Here is a 21,977-nt window from a genome sequence, read left to right on the forward strand (position 1 = left end):
AGGAACCACTGAGATTGTGAATATTTAAAATGTTATAAGGTATTATTCCATTACAGAAGTCAGACTAAGTACTGAAAGGTGTATATAATGGCCTTAAACCAAGTTGTTTAAATAAATAAAGACCTATTAATAATTCCTTGTAGAAGTGTCAGGTAATACTGTGATAGTACTTGGAACTTCTATAGCTTTTTCCATCTTGGTGAAATTCCTCTCTAGGCCAAGACCTCCTCATCAAGTGGGAATGAAGTGTTGCATAAATCTTGTTCTGGCCCTCTGCAGAGGGATGAATTTCACCATTTGAAACTATCAAACTACTATACAAACATTCATGAATTAAGCTTCTCAGCACAAACCTCTGAGGTGTTATCTCTGTTTGAAACATACAGAAAGAAAGAAGAGCCTGAAGAGCAAAGTCATTCTCTGCAAATGATGCTTTCTTACTCCACAAATCTGATCCCTGCATATATAGCCATATTGGATGACTTCCGTGACAAAAAAATAGTTTTTTCTACCTTTTCGTCCTGTTCACCTTGTAGAGCCAACGATTTGACAGGGAGTGTGGTGGGGGGAGGTTCTTGTGCATCGTGAATGCAATTGTTTACTCAGTTCCCATTATTCAGACCTATACAAACCTATTTGTGGCAATGATGTTGCACGGGTGTCACTGATAGCATAGTTTTATCTGCAGAACAGTAATTATTGGTATCAGTACAAGAAGAGGCTGGATCCCAGGGGAAATCTGCAGGGCTGACAGTTAAGCGGGGGGAAAACATCTTTCTACTCTACAATTCATATGGAAATAATAGAGAAAATAAACCTGTAACCCACAACATTATATTTGCAGCGTCAGAGCAGAACTATGCTTTGTGTGAGTTACCCAAGGTGACCCAGGAACTTTGTGGTAGATCTAGGATTAGAAACCCAATTTCCTGACTCCTATTGCTGTAATTTTTGGTTCATCTTCCCTGTTTCACACTTAACAGTATCTGGGGGCAGGGGGACCCTTGGTCTGTAAAGATTGCTTTGACATGCAATTTCTTTGTAAGGGTCATTCTAGTTCTTGAATACAATATATCAGGCAGCAATATCTTCCCTGTGCCTGACTATGAAAATGTTGTTAGATTTTTTTTAATTTCAAGATATGCATTGTATTTAAAAGAAATCATCAGCAGAGATTTTCTCAGTGAAAATGTTTGTTATTGATTTTAGATAGGAATGTGCAATGTTTTGAGAAACTTGCCTAGATGTGTTGCAAAATCCCAGTACATAATTCAAACTGAAATATCTTTTTCTTCAAAAACAGTGAATCATATCTCTGAAAACTTGACACCATTCTGAAATAGATCTAAGTCCTTTAATTAACTAGAATTGTGTCATGAAGTCTTTAACTTATTGTTTGCAATGTGTGACTGTGCTTCGTTGTAATGGAGAATTAATATTCGATGATTTGTAAATTCAGCAGATATCAACAAAATTTGAAAGCAAAGTTCATAGCGCATTTGCCACTTAGCTGTCAAAATTTTTTAGCAAATGCATGGCTTTCTTTTCTCAGATGAAAAGAAAATGGCTAGGGTTACTAGCGGTGTGCAGCACATGGAACACTGTAGTTTTACTGTGCGATAATAATTGCTTCAGAACCTGTTTCCAATTACCGGCAAGTCCCAAGTCTGCAGCTGAATATGTCCCAGCTGTACAGTGCATAGTATAGAAATGGAATATTGCATGATAAAATGGAAACTAAACATGGGTGTGAAAAGACAGATAATTGTCTAGATATTTCAGCCCCCTAACATTGGAATTGAGCACGCAACAAAAGGATCTCTCATTCTAAAACTTTCACTGTCAAGCCAATCTCTGATATGAAGTCACTAGGGTCTTATTCATGAATTCTACCTTGATAATGTGCCTCACTTTCATTATTTTTATATATTTGTGTTAAAGTAATGCCTTTAGGCCCTATCCAAAATGACGGTCCCACTGTGCCGGGCACTGTACAAATATACAGTAAAAGATAGTTCCCCCGCCTCAGAAATCTTACAGTCTAAATAGACAAGACAGACTAAGGGTAGGAGGAAGCAGTCTTACCTCCATTTTACAAATAGGAAACTGAAACACAAATAAATAACTTGACAATGTCATCCAAGAAGTCTGTGGCAGAGCACAAGAACCCAGATTTTCTGAGCATTATTTTTATGCTGTAATCATAAGAACATAAGAATGGCCATACTGGGTAAGAACAAAGGTCCATCTAGCCCAGTGTCCTGCCTTCCAACAGTGGCCAATGCCAGATGCCCCAGTGCGAATGAACAGAACAGGTAATCATCAAGTGATCCATCCCCTGTCGCCCAGTCCCAGGTTCTGGCAAACAGAGGCTAGGGACACCATCCCTGTCCGTCCTGGCTAATACCCATTGACAGACCTATCCTCCATGAACTTATCTAGTTCTTTTTTGAACACTGTTATAGTCTTGGCTTTAACAACATCCTCTGGCAAGGAGTTCCACAGGTTGACTGTGCATTGTGTGAAAAAATACTTCCTTTTGTTTTAAGCCTGCTGCCTATTAATTTCATTTGGTGACCCCAGTTCTTGTGTTATGAGAAGGAGTAAATAACACTTCCTTATTTACTTTCTCAACGCCAGTCATGATTTTATAGACCTCTCTCATATTCCCCCTTAGTCGTCTCTTTTCCAAGCTGAAAAGTCCCAGTCTTATTAATCTCTCCTCATATGGCAGCCATTCCATACCCCTAATCATTTTTGTTACCCTTTGGTTAACATTTTCCGATTCCAATATATCTTTTTTGAGATGAGGCAACCACATCTGCACACACTATTCAAGATGTGGGCGTACCGTGGATTTATATAACAGAAATATGATATTTTCTATCTTATTATCTATTCCTTTCTTAATGATTCCCAATATTCTGTTCACTTTTTTGGCTGTCATTGCACATTGAGTCGATGTTTTCAGAGAACTATCCACAATGACTCCAAGATCTCTTTCTTGAGTCGTAACAGCCAATTTAGACACCATCATTTTATATGTATAGTTGGGATTATGTTTTCCAATGTGCATTACTTTGCATTTATCAATATTGAATTTCATCTGTCATTTTGTTGCCCAGTCACCCAGTTTTGAGAGATCCTTTTGTAGCTCTTTGCAGTCTGCCTAGGACTTAACTATCTTGAGCGATTTTGTATCATCTACAAATTTTGCCACCTCACTGTTTACCCCTTTTTCCAGACCGTTTATGAATACATTGAATAGGCCCAGTACAGACCCCTGGGGGACACCACTATTTACCTCTCTCCATTCTGAAAACTGATCATTTATTCCTACCCTTTGTTTCCTATCTTTTAACCAGTTACCAATCCTCGAGAGGACCTTCCTTCTTATCCCATGACAACTTACTTTGCTTAAGAGCTTTTGGTGAGGGACCTTGTCAAAGGCTTTCTGCAAATATAAGCACACTGTATCCACTGGATTCCCCCTTGTCCACATGCTTGTTGACCCCCTCAGAGACTTCTAGTTGATTGGTGAGGCATGATTTCCCTTTACAAAAACCATGTTGACTCTTCCCCCAACAAATTATGTTCATCTGTGTGTCTGACAATTTTGTTCATATCATAAGATTAATCATAAGACTATCCTTCATCCTTCACTGCTGAAGTGTACTGTGATTAGTGGATTGTTCATGGAAGCAAAATCATTAGAATATGGTACTGCTGGCTATATCCAGCTAATTTTCATTGTACTTTCAGGCCCACATTTTCAGAATTGGTTGCTATTCTGAGTGCCTAAACTTTTGGTGTTTGATGGAACATCTACATTGACACCTAAAATCAGTGACCAGTTTTGAAAAATTTGGCCTCGATTGTTTACAACAAATACGTGCCTCAGGCCTTATTATGAGAAGTGTGGAGCACCAGAGACTACTGTTGATTGAAGCACCTCACGGGATCAAGCCCTAAGAGTCCAGTCTTGCACTCCTTACACAGGGTAAAACTCCCACTGAAATTTTCAAGCCAAAAGTCAATTGAAATCAACCACCCGAAAGTTTAATTAGAACGAGGAATTGGGCATAGGGAAAGGAAAATGATGAAGGTTAGGAGAGAGATACAGAGAATATCTAGGAAGACTGTAAAGAGTTTCAAAACTATTGGAGGCAGAGTGATAAGGGTTAAATTTAAAGGCAAAAATTAAATGAGACTAGGGTATAGGAACACAGGAAACATAGGGTTAGGGTAGAGTAAAAATTCAGGCAAGGGGCCTTAAAAATGGTGTTGCATATCTTTCTTCCCCTCTTCCTAAATGTGTTGTTTATTTAGAATGTAAGCTCATTAGTGCACGAACCTTCTATGGGCTCAGATCCTGCAAACACTTACATGCCTGAGTAGCTTTCTACATGTGAGCAGTCCCATTAGGGCCTAATTTTCTGTCGGTGAAGCACCTAACACACTGTTCTGAATCTAAATCATTTCTGCACCATCAAATGTTGCTTAGGACACAAACAAGGCTCTGCCATTCCTTTCTATCCTGAGCTACTCTTTGCGTGTCCTTTGTGTTGTTAAGTCCCATAATTTTTCCCTATCTAAATGACATTCAATGGAGAGATTTTCAATCAGTCCCTTTTTACATATTCCTCCAGCTGCTTAATGGCATATCTTAACATTCTTAACATATGCCCCAGATATTTCCATCTTTTGTTCTGAATAACTTTAGAGATAAAGGATTGTTGAAGTCTCTGACAAATCTCAGCATTTCTTATAAATTCAGTCAATTTAATACTTTTTTATTTTTCTGAAGCATTTGCTTTTGAAGCATTTAGATGTCTGTCTGTACCTTTGGTGGATTTCCAGCTTTCACATTCATATGTTAAGGTGAAAATAAATAGGTCTATATAAATAGTAAGTAATAATAACATGTCAGAGGGAACTTTGCTTATTTTAGGATTGTAAGATCACTCCATATAAAACACAGTCACAGCAAAATGAGCCAGACAGGGCAAACAAGTTAAGGTAGACCAAGGATATTGTCCATTTCAGATCTAATCATTTGTAACAGGGCATGGTCCACCTCTACCTGAACAAGCTAAACTGAAAAATAACACACAGGAATATGAACATAATTGGCCAAATCCTGCACTACCATACTGCTGTATAATTTCCCTGAGGATAAGAGAAAAAATGGGCTTTGTGGATATATTCATCCTTCCTTAGTATTTGTTGAAGAGAACTTATACAGTATGACTCAAAACTAGCTCTTCCGGGCTCAATTTACTCTTATGGGGACATTAAAATATTTACCATTTTCAATATAAATCTAAGCCAGGCTGCTGCTGGTAATAAGTGATTATTAAGTATCATAATAGTGGCAGATGGCAATCTCTAAATCTTCTTGGAGCCAATACGTTTGCCTTTGTAATTGTCAGCAGGAGCACAGGCAAAAACCAAAAAGTGTCAGCACTCTCCCTTTTTAGAGATTATAAGAGTTATTTCTGAATTAACAGTGTATTAGGCATGTATGAACACACTATAATTGATTCAAGTATTTCCAATTGACTCTCTGTCGGCAATTATTAAAATTAAAGTACATCCATAAAATCACTGTTAAGGAAGCAATATAGTTTAATCATAAAATAAGACATCCATTTTTCTTTTACTTGGAAGAAACAACTGGGAAAAGACACTTTTTCCGACATCTGAAACAATCTGATAGATGCTTTCCATTTACAAAAGAAAAGGTAAATCACCACTAAAGTCTATTTTATTAAAACAAAATTAATGTATCCTATTACAGTTAGTATATATCTATACACAGTTAATACCAATGTCATCATTGAGAATTCTTCAGGTTTCAGGTAATGAAACAAATTTAAAAAAATACATGACAATGGAGTAAATAGGTTGACTAAATAGATTTTTTTTCACAAGCTAACCTGACAGCTATAGTCATTATTAGACTTGTGAAGTAAATAAGAACTCTTTATGTGCACTATTTGGTGTTTACCTTATTTAACAGGCTCACCTCTTACTGAAGTTCTGGGCAAAGGAATGTATCTATGTGAGAACTTTTATTTTGAAATGATGGCCCTATACCTCCTCTCTTTGCCCCCAGTCAATTTTTGGTAGGACTTAAATAGAAAAGTGGTAATTAACAATATCTCATGTTTTATTTACATTAAATTACCACCTCCAATCTGGAGGCTATTTCTCCCTACAACTTCTACCCTCACCAGTTACAAGTAACTCCCATTGCAGCCAAAGGTGAATTATTCATATCCTGCACTGGCATTTTGGGACCAGTGATGTGCTGTCAAATTTATAGCAAGAAGAGTTTTCAAGGATTATCCTCATCAGCTGGTGATACATGTCCAGTTTGCTGGTGTGCCAGGTGACTGGTTGGAAAGTTGTTTGGTTCTTGAGGTCTCTCCTAGTTGCTGTGGGGGAGTAAGCATCCCTGGCGGGTGTGAGTGGTTTGGAGGGTAATGGGGCTCTTGGCTCCTTCCAAATACTAACTCTTTAACATTCCGGCTGGGGCTGGGCAAAGCAGGGTACCACCAAGGAGAGAGGCAGGCTGAAGTTGCTGCAGAACTTCACTCTGCAACAGCAGCTTGACTTTGCATCCTCTTGGTGCATTGCTGGAGCTGTGGGCATGCACATATTGGGAGCAGGAGGTGGGAGAATGATGTGGTGTGTGCCTCACGCTCCGAGCAGCTTTGGGGGAGAGGCAGTGCAGGAGAGGAGTTCCTCTTGCAGCTGCTATCACAGCATCTACTGTGGTGGGTGACGATGAATTGGGGCACCTATTTGAGTGAGCAGCAGCTGGCTCAATCCCAGCCTGTAACCCTGAAGAGCTGGCTTTAGAATTCTGGGATGGGCTGGTGAAGGAAATGTTTTGCAAGCATAGCCATTTCCAGTCCACTGTGACCACACCGCTGTACGCAGGTCTGGCCTCAGGATTTGGGGGGGAGTTAGTGAAATGATTCTTTGGGGTACACCCATACTTAACTGCCTTATTTTACATAAGAAATGTGTGACAATAGGGAGAGGGCTTAGAACATTATGCCTTATCCCTCAGCCTTCTGCTGCAGAACAGGAATTCAGCTGCATATTCCTCTTTTCCTTGTTTATGTTGGTTTACATCAGTTAACATTTTCAAGGTTCATCACAAGGAAGAAGGTCAGCAGCTTGCATTTAAAACAAAAAACAAAAACAAACAGAAAACAGATTGGATTTCATGGGACCCAACAACTGGCTCTGTAACAATGGTCTCATCCAAGTTCATAAGTGATCAGACCTTGGAGTTATTACTGTGCAATGGGACATTCTTCTGACACATTGGCAAGATGTTTGCTGGTTGAAAATAGAGAGAGAGAGAGAGAGAGAGAGAGAGACCAGAGGAAGATAGCTGCCATAAATAAGCAAGTTAGGTCAGTTCTTTAACACATAATTTATATGACCAGTAATCCAAATGCCCCGTAGCCTGGTACCTCTACCATAACATCAGTAATAAAATGTGTTTTGTCTTGAACTAGCATTTTCCCAGCATACTAGCTATGAACTGGTTTCTTTCATGTTTTTTGTTCCAAGTGTTTTCTTCCTTAAAAACATATCTTGTGTCAAATTCCTGTGAAATTCCACTCTTTGTTTATGTGTGAGCTCCCTTATATAGTTCCCCGTACTCCCTAGTTGCTCCCAGATCAGGGATACACACCAGGTTCCCACCTGGAGCTCTTGTTATATTGGGTGAAGAAGGTCCAACTTCAAGGTTCTGGAGCCACTGAACAGGTTTTAATGTTTAATGACTTTTTGCGGCACTTGTTCTATCTTTGGAGCACTCACAGCACAGAGCCTTAGGAACGAGATCCAGAATGTGCCCCAAAAACATCAGCAACTGACAACTGCAAAGGCACAGCTCTCTTTTTCTTTCTGTTTCTTGCCTCTTTGTGGCTAAGTCCCCTCTGGAACCTGCTTCTCTACTTCTAACTGTAAAGCATACAGTCACCACAAAGCCCCAGGATAGGCAAGCCAAACTTGTAAATTTCAAGTCAAATCTGAACAAATCCTTTTCTGGGGTTTTTGAGAGCTTTTCTCCCCTGTCTTTCAGTTTTGCAAGTCTCTTCCACATTCAGGATGGTAGCTGAAGTGACAAAATATTGTGAAATCAATGGGAGTTTAGGCCAAAGAGCGTGAAATCTCCCAGGAAAGCATGTTCCAGTATGATTTCTAGTCCAACTACTCATAACCATGAGGTTTGAGTAAGAGTTTATCCAAACTGAATCTCCCAGCCTTCTGAAGTTCAGCTTTCACTAGTTGAGATACACAGTATGCTGCTGGCTCACTTTTGGTCAAAAACTAGGGTAAACTCTTCCTTCCTCTCCTATCTGGAGTCTGTCCTCAGAGTGAACCATATCTCACTGATAGGTCACAAGGTTCACCCACAAACTAAGAATCTTCTGCATCAATGCACCCATTCTGCAAAGTGAGACATCCACTGAAGGAAGTTTAGGACAAAAATGAAATGCAAATATATTCTCAAGAATGCATCTGTGACAGAGTGCTGGGCAACAACAGTTAGCCAACACTCTGGTCACTGCAGCTCCAAATAAACACTGCAGAACAGACCTTGTTAAGAAGAGTTGTGCCTAACTGGTGGGTGGAGGAGAGCTGGAAGGCTAATTAAGCCATTCGGCAGAAGATACAAAAAGGCACAGGAAGTAGATAGGGGGAAGTAGGCAGAGATAGGGAGAGAGAGAAATTGTTCTTTCCTGCTTGCCTCCGGAGCTGAGGGCTCCCCGAGACTGTAGGAGTAAGACTGTATATTGTACAAGGGTGGTGGGAACCAACATTGTAAATAAACTGCACCGGGTGTTTTAGCAGCATAAAGGTCTCCTAGCTGTTGGTAGACTTGAACAGAGGCAGGAACCAGTGGGCCCTGCTACAGCGTCATAGAAATGATTTAGTACTAAGGCTAAAAGCCAAGTGCTCTCATCATTTTCAGAAGCACTGAATCAAGGACTGTCTGTTACATCATTATTCACGTAAGCAAAGTCTTAAATGATTGTCACTTATTTTAAAAAGAGCAAGGTTCTAAGATGTCAAATATAAAAGGAAGCACTGAGCAGAAAAAACATGAAATGGATATGCAGATTTACTTTTTGGTCCTTTAATATAGGAAACCAAAAAACTTGATTACAATAAATGCCCTTCTCATCCACCCATTTCTCTGGTGAAACTTGATGCCAGAGAATTTTCTGTGGCTGTATTTTTATCTTTTTTCCTTTATTGTGTTAATTTTGCCTTCATTTGAGGGGTCTATGATCTTTTGATACAGCTTATTAAAACCACAAGGGTCTTGTTCATAATAAATGTTATTCAAGCAACTTTCTGGCAAATGCTATTATCTTTACAAGTGTGGAATATGTTTGTATTTGATGGTGTGTAGTTCATTTAATCACATTTCCATTAAGTAGAAGTAGGAACCTCTTGGTTACCTAGAGGATGCATAATTCCAGTGGGGAATTGGATGAAAAGGAGAAACTAAAGTACAAGATATGCATATTCAGAAAACAAAAAAAAAACCCACAATATTTTCAAACAGAAGACCCCATGCCACAGATCAAGATTGGGATATGATTTATCAATTAATTTACTTAGCTACTGAAAATAAGATATTAGATTTGTTCTACCTCCAGCTATAAACTATAGCTGATGCTTTGGAGGAAGGTGAAACCCCACATGATTCAACTGGCCAATTATATAATGCGGTATGTGGTGGATTCCTCTCTGACTCCGACAGCAAGCAGCAGAGGACATGAGGTATAAGATTTGATTATTCCTATTTTATCAATTATGTGTATTGTCTTAACAAAATACAAATACCAATAAATCATGTAAAAATTCTCTTGTATGGAATAATCTATGGAATTACGCCAGCATAAGACCAATGAGAGTGAGAGAAGAACATGCCTAGAATGCATTGTGTGAAAATAAACAACTGGACTTACAAACAACATTGTATCCATTTATGAATATGGCACTGCACCCAGATACCTGAGCATGGAATCTTCCTAATGTGTAAATAATGAACTTTAAAAGGTTCAGTGGTTTCTTTCAGTTCAGTTATGGTCGGCATCCAAAAATACAGATATTCAGCAAAACTTCTCAGGTCTGATTCTGATTTCAATTCTGATTTGAGCTGACTGAAGAATGATAAATATTTTATGAAAAAAGTTGAATTAAATTTATTTTAGTTGGTTAGAAAAAACGGCAAATATGTTTCACCAAAAACTTGAAAATTCAAAAAATTCTACCAGATCTGTTTCCTACATTACTTCACTGGTGTTATTCTTGATTTCCAACAGTGTAAAAAAGAGATCAAGCCCCTGAGGTCACAAAATTGCGACGTATACTCATTCAGTTGGAATTTGGAAAGATTTGGTCTCCTGACATAACCAGGACATGCAGTTAAATGAACTTCTTCAAATCTCACAAAAATTTGATTCAGATCTGTTTTTTTCAGATAGTTTTGGGCGATTCCTGTTGTATCTGACACAGTTTGCCCATCTTCTTTATTATGTACAATAAAATGTCATCTATATGCCAGTTAAATTAAATTCACAACCAAAAGAAGAGTGGTTATGTGCTCTATTGTCACTACTGCAATGGATCATTCTTTCTGTCTTCAAAAACGCTATTGCCTCAAAACTTCATGTCAATTCCCCCTCTCCGCCCCCATGATACGCTACCTAAATTTAGATTGTGAGCTCTTCAGAGAAGGTTCAGTGAAGAGAAGGTCTTCACTTTAGGTTTTATACAACGAACTGATATGGAAATATAGCCTAATTTTGGCAATTAATTGATCTTCGACTATTAGCGGTAGATATGCCCAATGGCCTGTGATGGGATGTTAGATGGGGTGGGATCTGAGTTACTACTGTTAGATGGGGTGGGATCTGAGTTACTACAGAGAATTCTTTCCTGGGTGTCTGGCTGGTGAGTCTTGCCCACATGCTTAGGGTTTAGCTGATCGCCATATTTGAGGTCAGGAAGGAATCTTCCTCCTGGGCAGATTGGCAGAGGCCATGGGGGTTTTTCACCTTCCTCTACAGAGTGGGGCACAGGTCACTTGCTGATGGATTCTCTGCATCATGAAGTCTTTAAACCATGAGTTGAGGACTTCAGTAGCTCAGACATAGGTTAGTGATTTGTTACAGCAGTTGGAGGGTGAGATTCTGTGGCCTGCGTTGTGCAGGAGGTCAGACTAGGTGATCATAATGGTCCCTTCTGACCTTAAAATTTATGATTCTATGATTATGTCCAGTTCTGATCCCATTTTTAAAAAGATGTTGAAAAATTGGAGCACGTGCAGAGAAGAGCCACAAAAATGATTTGAGGGCTAGAAAATGTTCTTACAGTGACAGACTTAAGGTGCTCTGTTTAGCTTATCAGAAAGAAGCCTGCGGTGTAACTTGATTATGGTGTGTAAGTATCTTCATGGGGAGAAAATACTAGGTTCTTATATTAATAATCCACATAATTTCCAATTATTCATCACAAAACCATTCATTGTAAAAGCCAAAATAAATGTTTCTCATATCTTATAGTCTATTTGGGAGTAAAACCATGTCCACTTCTCTTCTTCTCATACACTAGTATATTCCCAAATCAAAGCTAATCCAGAATCATATGACTCGACATAACTACCTGCAGAAGTATGGGTACTTGCCATATAATCATTGTTTTGTAAGAACCCTTTATTAATCAGCATCTTAGAGGTTAAAATTCTTTCTCTGTATTTGTTCTCATGTAATCATTTCAGTAAGAAGAAAGTTATGGTTCAATGTAGACTTTTTTATAGAAATAAACAGATTTCTAACAATCTTTACGGGCTCAATTCCAACCTTAGAGGCAAAGCCACAGGTAGACATGTATAGGAATCACCCTTAAAATTTTTCAATTTTGTGTTAGATAACTAGATAATAGTCAGTATTTGTACAGGAATAACTAGTAAGCACTGCAGATATTGAGGTAATGTTTAATTATCTAAAACTATTAAATATGTTTTAGGGAAACCACTACATCTTGTAAAATCAGCCCCAAGTAAATATGATGTACCATGGCTGATTTTACAACACATTCATACCACATATGAGAGCTAGGTAGAGAGCTGATATTCATTATTCCTGTAGAACTTGAATTTGGAGAGGCTGTTGTTGTGGTGGTTTAGTTCACTCACTCTTCACTTGATCTGTGTTCATACCCTGTACATTAATGAAAATGAGTTGTATGTTAACTTCCATATTTCCATTTATCCATTTCATAAAACCATCTAGTGACTGGGCATGATCGTTATTATCTGCTCAAGAGGGGTCCCAGGCTGGAACAGCAGAGGTGTTGCAGATCATTATGAATTCTGGGTGAAATTAGGCGAGGGTCAGCATGAAGCTTAAATTCCATTTAAGATTTATTTGGAGGTATTATGTTGAATTTAAGTGATGCATAGGCCTTGTATTATCCCTCTGCACTGGGGTGAATTTCACCCTCATAGGTCTATGCAGGAAAACTTTGCTCACAACTGACCCATGCTATGCCTACTTCAAAATAGTGCTATTAGTCCCTTTCTTTCACGGGCACTAAACTGACTTTCAAATTCAGAAAAAATAGAACTTTTCCCCCTTTAGCTAACTATCTTCTGTTATAGCTGTTATGGTTTGTACTTCTATTGTTAGATTTCAAAACCACTGAATTCCAAAAGGTATCATGGAATCTACAACTGCTGTTAGAAAATTTGACAGTAGCTCAACAATATCCCCACGTTTAGAACCCACTACAGCCAGATCAAATAAACGTGGTAGGAAATTCAAATAAATATTTACCCACTGCATTAAACATTAACCACTTTTCAAAGCACATTGCAATGCAACCCATATTGCCATATAACCACAGTACTGTGATTTGCCTGTGAAGCTGTTACCATCTGGACTGCTGTGTGTGTGTGTGAGAGAGAGAGAGAGAGAGAGAGAGAGAGAGAGAGGTGGGGGAATTACAATGCATCATCTGCTCAGGTCACTCAGTGTCTTGCAAGTTTAATCAGACTTTCTTCATCCTCCATTACACTCATTAGGTCCTGTTAGGTTAGTGCTCAGTGTTGATCTGTATCTTGGTCAAGACAATTGTTGCTGATTAACTATAATTACCAGTAATGGTCCCAACCTGCTTTCAGCAGGCTGATGCCATCATTTTGTCCAGGATTCTGTTCTGCGGTGAACAATCCCAATCTGCTAGCCGTTTACTTGCATACTGTTTGAGCCAACAAGTTGCTTCTTGTGTGGGCCCATCTCCTCACCCATGCATGTCCCGAGCATAAACATCCTGCTTTACCTCAGGCAGATAAAAGAGAAAGAAAATGAGAATGATTGGCATGAAAAATTAGAAAGAAATTAAACAGCAGCAGCAAAAAACCAAACAAAGGTGGCTCAGAATAACAGAGCAGCTTGACTTCTATTCAAATGAATACTAACAAAGGAATCTGCGCTTTGCTTCTAATGCCTATACAAAAGTGCACTTCTGCAATTCACCGTAAGGAATTGTGAAAAATGTAGTATATGGATGGACCAATCCTGAAATGCTTACTCATGGAACAGTCCTTATTCAAATCATCAGTCTATTGATTTACGTCAGATTACTCTCATGAGTAGGGCTTCTCATATCAGTAGGAGTTTGTAGGATTAGGATCATGAGTTACTTTTTGCTCTCTGAGCATTGCATGAAATATTGTATATGCAAATGTTATTTTAAAAGATTGTACATCTGATTTTCAGCTCAGCCTTAACAAGGCCTTCATATACGTACTCTTAAATTATGGACACAAATAATTACAAGTCCAAGTTTGTTTCTGAAATTACTTGTGTGAAAACTTAAATTCATGTAAAGGTTTAAATTCCTGATTTGTTCCTGCCACTAATTAGGATTCCAGGTGACATTAATTGTAACTACAGATAAGTATGGTATGAAATTGAACCACAGTCATTTACACCTACAAGCTGAAGACACCAAAACAATGGTCACCTTTTAAAAGTCTATCCCTTTTGGTACAAGGCCTATTGACATAATTTGCCAAACTTTCAAATGGATAGCACATAGATCTATGCATAAAAATGAGAGAACTGTACATCTATTTTTGCTATTTATTTTCTTCTATTGTGGTAGTACAATCAGACCCAGGGAAGTCACTCACAGTCAGGGTCCCATTGTGCTTGGTGTTGTATATGCACATAGGGAGACATAGTCCAGTAATGAACTGTCACTTTAAGGCAAGCAACTGTACTGCGGTAACCTGAGAGCCTCCGCACTGCTTGAAGTCAGTGTAGTGCTGGAATTCTCGGAGACTGGAGCAGACTGCTGCAGCTTCACTAATAGAGCATTAATCCTCTTCCTGTATGTGTGCCTGGATTTACTTCCACAAGACACTACAGGCCTTGACCCAGAAGAGTGTATAATTTAAGACAGGAACTATATGAAGAATGGAGGACAGGTATACAAGTAAATATGCCCAGTTTTTATGTATGCTGAATACATATTAAGCGAAACAACAAACAACAACTAAGATAAAATGCTATTTAGATTGCAAAGTCAGCCACTTGTAAGTTGGGAAATGCCAAAATTTAATTTTCTGGCACAACCTTAATTCTGCCCTCAGGTGTGGCCATCATGTGCATTGAAAAATAGTATGTGACTATGTAATTAAAGACTAAATCATAACACATACACACAAAGTAACAGAATGTTTCACAAGCAGCTATAAATCTGGCATGTCCTAATTTATAAGTGCTTGGCTTTGCAACTTAAATAACTTTCTTTCTTTTAAGATAATGCATTTTCCAATTTTTTTTTAAATACGAAGTTTTATATGTGTGTGTGTGTGTGTGTGTGTGCGCGCACGTGCAAATGTAATGGCCCCTCAAGGCGTAACCTTCTATCTAGAACTAGGTCACACAAAGACATTCTAGGGTATAATTTGGCTCTTAGTTTCCAAGTTCTCTAATTGTATTGATACAGCCTTATTTTCCTAAAAGAACAGTGGCAAATATATGTAGAAAAGTTGCTATTTTCAAAGATTTTACTGGATTTTTACCCTGACTAAACTCCCATATTTGGCTTTCACCATTATGCGACAAGGCACTGAAACATAAAACAGTCACACACAAAGAGCTAGATTCACGAGTACATTTCAGCTTCTTTACACGCATCTGACAACGCTCAAGAGCCATAAACCTGTTTAACCATTCATTTAAGCCTGTTATTTTGTGTTGCCAGAATAGTGCAAATCAGCTGGAGGATATTGGTGTAGACCTTGCTCAAGATTTACAGACCATGTGATAAACTGCATCCATTTTTAACTGCCTCACCTGCACTCTGCCCACTAATCTATCTCCTGAGACTTATTTTAACATTTCAAACTCCTTAACAGCTTTAAACAGCTGCTATTTTTTAAAAAATCCACCTGCCATTGAAATGTTTCTTTGTTCTCTCACCAAATACGGAATCTTTCCTAACAAATTAACCTTGCCTCAGGACTGGATGAGCAAAATCCAGTCTTTCACCAGTAACAGCTTTTATACACCCCTTACTACTAAGGTTTAAAAGTTAATTGACCCCCATTCCAGTAGAGCTAGAACAGGAGGATTATAACCTCAGCAAGTTGTTTCTAGCTGTAGAAGGGCTCAAAATAATGGACTTTAATTTTTTTTCAGGTATAGGAAAACTATTTTACATCATGTTTAGATATTTTTACGGCACCTTCTGAGGCCTGTCTAGTTGCATTCATATTTAATGCATTAAAAGGTAGAGATACAAAAAATAGTTCTAATATATTTTTCTCAAAGCTCTCTAAATATTCCTAAAATATTTTTTTCTGTAACACATCTGGCACAAAATATATGATAGTGTAGGATGGTACAAATGTTTTATCAGCATAAATTTGTCTTGGATGACCTGGGTAACTCATGCTTGATTTTGTCACTATGAATAATGCATCCATCCAAAATTCATGGTGAAAAAGCATCTTATACCGCACTATACTATCATATCTGTATTTATATCTATTATCCTCATCTTGGAAACAGTTAAGCATATGCATAACTTTAAACACTTAAATAGTCACACTGAAGGCAATGGGAGTATTCACATACATGCTTAAGTATTTGCAGGATCATATGTATGTATGATGTGTGTGTATGTGTAATACCTGCATATAAACATTCCATCTTGCATAGAATATTGTTAAATAGTTTTACTTGTATATCAAGTGCTCTAATTCTTTGTTGAATTGACCATTTGATGTGTAAAGCATTGCAATCTATAAGCCAAAAACAAGAAATAGAATTTTTAAAATAAAATTATGTTAAAGATAGATTAAATAGTAAATGTGTTCAGATTACTGTGATTACAGCACAATCATCCATGACTGGCCCATATTTAAAATATTTTGGCAACAATTTTAGAAAAGATTTTTATTTAATTTTGTATTAAATCTCATACTCACTGAGCTCTTTTTGCAGGTTGTGGAGGAAGTGGAGATTGCTGGCCAGGAAATCATCTCTCAGAAAGATCACATCCTTGTCACAATTTGTCTCTAGGTAATCCATCTTTCAAATGAAAAGTAAAACTAAGGTCCTGACCACTTGTGGTCAATAAAGATACCGTTTTGGTGTCTCTTTGCAAGAATAGGATTATTAGCCCCCGAAGTCTTAGTTAAATTCCAACCTGGATTATTACATTTTGTCTAAAGTCCCAATGTAGTTTCAGTTGGATTCTGTATTCTTAACTTCATGTCCTAAACTGTTGTATAGTGGTGTTGTTCTCTGTTAAAAAGCTGCCATATTCTGCCGCCAAAGCTCCATACCTACTCCTCCCCAAGCCTCTTTTATTTAATTTTGTCTTCTTTTTGCTGAGTTTGTACCAATATTTCAAGCTACAGTATAAATAAGGTATCAACTCATGGGAAAGAATACAAGGATTTAGTTTCATATCTCTTCTCCAGGGCCTATATTATGCTTAAGAGTTGCTTTTTTTCTATCCATGTGACTTTCCATACACAGCCAAGCAAAGATTTACAGATAGTAGAAGCAAGCAGTATGGATTTCTGTGACCCAGCTCCCCATCTGAATCACAGCCTTTAGTGAAAATGGGGGTTCAAGTATCTGTTGAATTCAAACAGCAAAAAAATACCTCCCAGATAGACTATTTGTAAACACTCTCCATAGCATTCTTCTAGGATGTGGAGAATATAATTCTTTTTTGATGTGTTTTTTTCTGGCAAAAAAGTTGTTTGTTGGGATTTTGAGTGACAGATATTTAGGCATTTCACTCTTTTTTCATCAGTTCAGAGAAATAACTTATTGAGAGAAAAGATGTTCATTATTTATGCTTTTCCTCCAGTAACATATTAATTGACTGACCTACTGAACACCTTTTGCTATCCATTTCAGATGATCTTCCTGGTTCTTATTTGCTCTTAGTTGTGTTTAATAGCCACAGCAGTATCTATTTCTATCTAGCACTGATTGACAGTGGAATATTCTGGCTAGTAGCTACAGAGTCAAACCACAGACCTAGACACTGTACAGACTGTACATCCTTAGAGTCTGCCAGCAGACTGTTCTTTGTGAAATACTACCAAGGAACTATGGATTCTGGAAGAACACTTTCTTGGCTATTTCTCACATCAATGTGGAGTACATTTGTTAGGTCTTCTCTTGTCATTAGAGATGGATAATCTTATGCTTACGTTGATACATGAATTATGAAAGCATTTTTACTATTATTTTACATACAATGCTATTCTTATAAAATAAGTGCTTTCATTTATTAATCTGTTGTATGTCTTGCATGTATATAGGGCCCCATGACCCCCTATATGGGAATAACCTAATTAAAGGAGTGGAAACTCCATGAGGTTGCAATTCCTCCATCACAGGTTGGGGTTTGCACTCGTGTTCTATGGCAGTAGCACTTCCTCTGTATGAAGAGACACTGCACTCTTCTCTGTAGAAAGCCTCCTTTCCCCCCCAGCTCCACTGCCTTCCTTTGACAGTACAGCTCCTGCAGAAGCCTTGGTGCCAAGTATCCTGCAACATTGTCCTGAGAACCCTACAAGATTCAGAAAGGATGCCGACTTTATATGTACAGTACTGCTTTAGTTTTAAATTTTTCATTGTGTATTTTTATGTATTTTTGGAAATTATTAATGAAGTTATATATTGTAGAAAACATTCAGACTACTCTTGAACATTAGGGAACATTAAGATAGGAGAAATTAACTTAAAATGTACTGTGACAATTACAATGTTAAATATGGCTAATTTTTACAAGTCAGTGAAGAAGAAAAAATCTCCCCCAGTCAGGTGACCTCCTTATACTCTTCCTGCATGCCCCTCTTCTACTAGGCCTGGGTCTGTCACTCATCTGACAATCAGATAGCAATATCTGTAGCAATAGGAGCTCATAAAAGAATACAAAGCAGATAGTCATTCATCAAGCCGGTGCTGCCATCTAGTGTCTCAAATGAATTTTGTATCCAATTCTTTGACACATACATAGGACATCCCTATTAACATAAATCATAATAAAAGCAAAAAATCCAGCAGGTTTAGGGGCTGACGATAACTCATTTTCACACACACACACCCCTACACATATATGTATATATAAAATACAGGTGGGCAAACACAACAAAAATATTTTGGGTGGGATTCAAGGTATTTAGGCACCTACCTCCCATCTATTTGTAAATGTTATATTAGAATTTGTTTTGACCACAAAGGCACTTCATAGCCCTTTATGTTCACCTTTTGTGAACATTTATACACTGAAATTAAATGTTATTGGTACAAATGTTTGCAGAAAATATAATTTAAATGTATATGCTCAAGTAGTTACAGAAACTGAACTTTAAATTCTGTCATGTGAATATTCGTACTAGAAATGTTTGCTTGCTCATCCATTCCAGGAACAGATACAGTTCTACTTGACTGCTATAATCACTCACAGCTAACAAAGAGATCTTAAACCGCGATTATCAAACATGCACAGAGAAGTGTCTGTGACCAGTCCTTATAGATTGTTTTAAAACTGCCAAAAATGCATCAAGTAATTTTGAATAATGAACATACTTAAGGAAGTTACAATCCACACAATGATAAGCCTTTAGCAAACAAGATGAACTGGTTATATAAATGATTTGTTCTGAATTATTTTCTAAGGTCTAATGTAAAATATATATGACTGAAAATATATGTGTACAAAACACACAAATTACTTGTAGTAGAAACTGTGTATAAAAACAACCATGTCTAAAATTCTTGATCTTTGGGTCTGCTTAGTATTGTAAAAGTTTGCTCCATTAGAAATAGGAATCCTTCAGAAAAAAATAGGAATATTTAATGCAATTTTGTTAATGTGATTTTGCTTGCTTTATTTATTGCATTTTTACTGTGTACAATATACTTCTTTTTAAACAGACGCATTATCCAGTACTGCAGAGCCAGAGTTCAGATTGTTTAAAAAAAAAGAGGATTTACAAAACTTAATATTAATAGAAATATTTTAATGATTTTCTTTTAATTCAGTTAAAAGAATATTTTAGTTGGATTGAAACATTTACCTGTGGTGTTTCCAATTCAAAACCCTGAACCATTGTGTTAGTGCTTGAGAACCATAAAATCAATAGAAACAAACTGTAACAGTGTATTTCCCTTATCCAAGCTGAATGAAAAACAAAAAGTAAACCAACAGCATAAATGGTGGAATATAAATTCTTTTGGGTTTAATAAGCTGTTATTAGTAGCACAGATGATAACATTTGGGTTTTATTTTTTTGAAAATATATGATTTGTAACACAGCCCGGTGTCTTGAGGAAGGTGTATGTGCAACAGGTTCAAATATACCTAACTTTGAGATGACATATCTTACGTCTATACTAATAATGAAAATTGGCTAAGGCTTTCTGGTTACCACAGACAGATTAATATCAAAATTCTTTCAGATCGACAGAGTATATCTCGTCTCTAATATCCTGCTCTCCCTGTCTCCAATGAGAGTGAAGAAAGAGTTTTTGCCCTTGATATTTAAATAAAAAAACTCTTTTCCTGTTGTAAACAATGAGCTAAAATCATATTTTGGAACAGGGGGATACATGAAACTTTGAGCGTTTTGTAGCATAGCAATTTAGAATTAGGAACCAGTTTCAAAAGGATCCGTTTACTCATTCATCATGTATTTTTACTTTAGTTTGCAGTCTAGGTGTGGTGTTTAGCTTTGCGAACTTTCTGGAACAGTGATGTGATCTCATTCTGACCTCTTCTCTCTTCTTTCCAGCATATGTGCTAGGAAGCATGCAGACCAATAACTAGCAAAAGGTCAAAGAGGAAGGTCTCAAACAGAGGTGGGGTAAATGAGGGGGCAGCAAAGAGGGAGGATGGAATGAGTCAGCATGACACAGATGTCCAGCTGGAAACCACAGCAAGGTCTTCCACTACACTGTGTGAGCTTCTTAAAAGCAAAATCCAGACAAAGTCTGTCTCTCTATAAATCTTTTCCTTCTTTCCATTACTAGTTGGGTATTGTTGGCTCTAAGCCACCTGATTTTACTATGATTTATTAACTGCTATGCATTATATATGAGATTCAGGTTTACTGAAGAGTTACCCTTATGGTCAATGTTGCATACAAATCAGCTACTGTTAGAGAGGTTTATTGCATCATTTTATGTTGCTAGGAGTTTTGTTAGGTAGTGTTAGAATTTGTGACTTGTAAAACAAACACACACAGAATCCTCATATGTGTTTCACATGGTCTGTAGCAGCACATGGAGTCCATCTTTTTTAACAATAGTGATAGCCCTGGTTGGGCTAGAAAAAAAAGAATAAACAAAAGAAGTCATAAAAACCAGGGCACACTGCAGTTGAAGAGGCTGGAGCCTTTGCAAATTTTGGAGTAAGCAGCTTAAAAAGTCACAGAAACATCCATCTCCTAAAAAAGGGAAAATGTGTCAAAGAAGAAAATAAACATGAAGGACAACATGTTCGTTTGCATGGAGGCAGTCTGGAATAATATTGCATCCCATCTGAGACAAGCTGGTGCCAAAGAAAGTTTAACACGTGTCAAGTTCTACTGTCTTTCCTCAGGCAAATCTCCCATTGAATTCAATGGAAGTTTTTCCTGAGTACAGGCTACGGAATTTGGCTCTAGTCACATTATTGTTTGTGATTACCCCAATGACTACTAATATTTCTGTTTCAACAGTCAGCACTGCTTCATGAGAGTTTGCCTTTACCTTCTTACATGCAGATACAACTGTGCTTTAAGATCAAATAAATCTCCACAAAAAGGACATGCTTAGAAACTCACCTAAAGCACAAAATGTTGGAGTACTTCTTCTGAAAAAAAAATTACCAAGCAATTACAGTAAATTGCAAAGATATGAATGACCATAATGATGCTAAAGGGGGTGGTGGTGGAAGAGAGGGTTCTCCACATCTGAAATGTTGCCATGCTTTTAAACCACAAACATTGTAATGTGTTTCAGAGTGGCATATGTTATGAAGTGTTTCTGAAGAAAGGAGTTATTGTTAGATAAAAGCATTATGTCCTACCAGGAATTAGTTAAATATTCCTGATTTTGTTTCCCTGCCAAAAAGACTTTTTTCTTGAAGTTAATCTTAATCTTTATATTTTTATTTTATATTTTAGTTATTGGTTTGAGACCCAACAAAATCAGAAAGAATTACTTACCTGAATTAACTTTTTACCCCCTTCTATTGTAAATGTGGATACTGTTCCTAGAAGGCAGTTTGTAGACAGCCAACTCTGAGTATGAAGAAACTGGGAAAATGACTCTCATTTCTCAGGATATGGATTTAACTTTGCCTTAGATGTCTCCAGCATAATTAACTTGATAGTCAAAGATTAG

This window comes from Caretta caretta, chromosome 4 (genome assembly GCF_965140235.1).
Source record: "Caretta caretta isolate rCarCar2 chromosome 4, rCarCar1.hap1, whole genome shotgun sequence".
Classification (NCBI taxonomy): Eukaryota; Metazoa; Chordata; order Testudines; family Cheloniidae; genus Caretta; species Caretta caretta.